The following is a 1183-nucleotide window of genomic DNA, read 5'->3' on the forward strand; positions in this document are numbered from 1 at the left end:
TCTTCCAAGGTTTTGTCCTTTCTAGGGAGTTTTTCCTAGCCACCGTGCTTCTACACCTGCATTGCTTTCTGTTTGGGGTTTTAGGCCCAGTCTCCCAACCCTAGCTCCTAACCCTAGGTCCTAACCCTAATCGTATGACCCTAGCTCCTAACCCTAGAAACTAACCCTAGCTCCTAACCCTAGGGCCTAACCCTAACCCTATAACCCTAGCTCTCAACCCTAGCTCCTAACCCTTACACTAATTCTGACCTTAAACCTAAACCCCCTAGAAATAGAATTTGACTTGTGGGGTCCAACAAAATGTCCCCATCTGGTCAACTTTTAGTTTGTTTACTATTGTTGTGGGGACTTCTGATCCTCACAAGAAGACACACACACACACACACACACACACACACACACACACACACACACACACACACACACACACACACACACACACACACACACACACACACACACACACACACACACACACACACACACACACACACACACACACACACACACACTACTTTGAATGGTGTGTTAGACTGGAGTGGAAGGATAATTGGAGGAAATAATAGGAGATCTGTTAAATGGAATAGGAGGTCTGTGTAATATGGAATAGGAGGTCTGTGGAATAGGAGGTCTGTGTAATATGGAATAGGAGGTCTGTGTAATATGGAATAGGAGGTCTGTGTAATATGGAATAGGAGGTCTGTGGAATATGGAATAGGAGGTCTGTGTAATATGGAATAGGAGGTCTGTGTAATATGGAATAGGAGGTCTGTGGAATAGGAGGTCTGTGTAATATGGAATAGGAGGTCTGTGTAATATGGAATATAGGAGGTCTGTGGAATATGGAATAGGAGGTCTGTGGAATAGGAGGTCTGTGTAATATGGAATAGCAGGTCTGTGGAATAGGAGGTCTGTGGAATATGGAATAGGAGGTCTGTGTAATATGGAATAGCAGGTCTGTGGAATAGGAGGTCTGTGTAATATAGAATAGGAGGTCTGTGTAATATGGAATAGGAGGTCTGTGGAATATGGAATAAGAGGTCTGTGGAATAGGAGGTCTGTGTAATATGGAATAGGAGGTCTGTGTAATATGGAATAGGAGGTCTGTGTAATATGGAATAGGAGGTCTGTGGAATAGGAGGTCTGTGTAATATGGAATAGGAGGTCTGTGGAATAGGAGGTC

Source organism: Oncorhynchus gorbuscha, linkage group LG23 (genome assembly GCF_021184085.1).
Source record: "Oncorhynchus gorbuscha isolate QuinsamMale2020 ecotype Even-year linkage group LG23, OgorEven_v1.0, whole genome shotgun sequence".
NCBI classification, from domain to species: domain Eukaryota; kingdom Metazoa; phylum Chordata; class Actinopteri; order Salmoniformes; family Salmonidae; genus Oncorhynchus; species Oncorhynchus gorbuscha.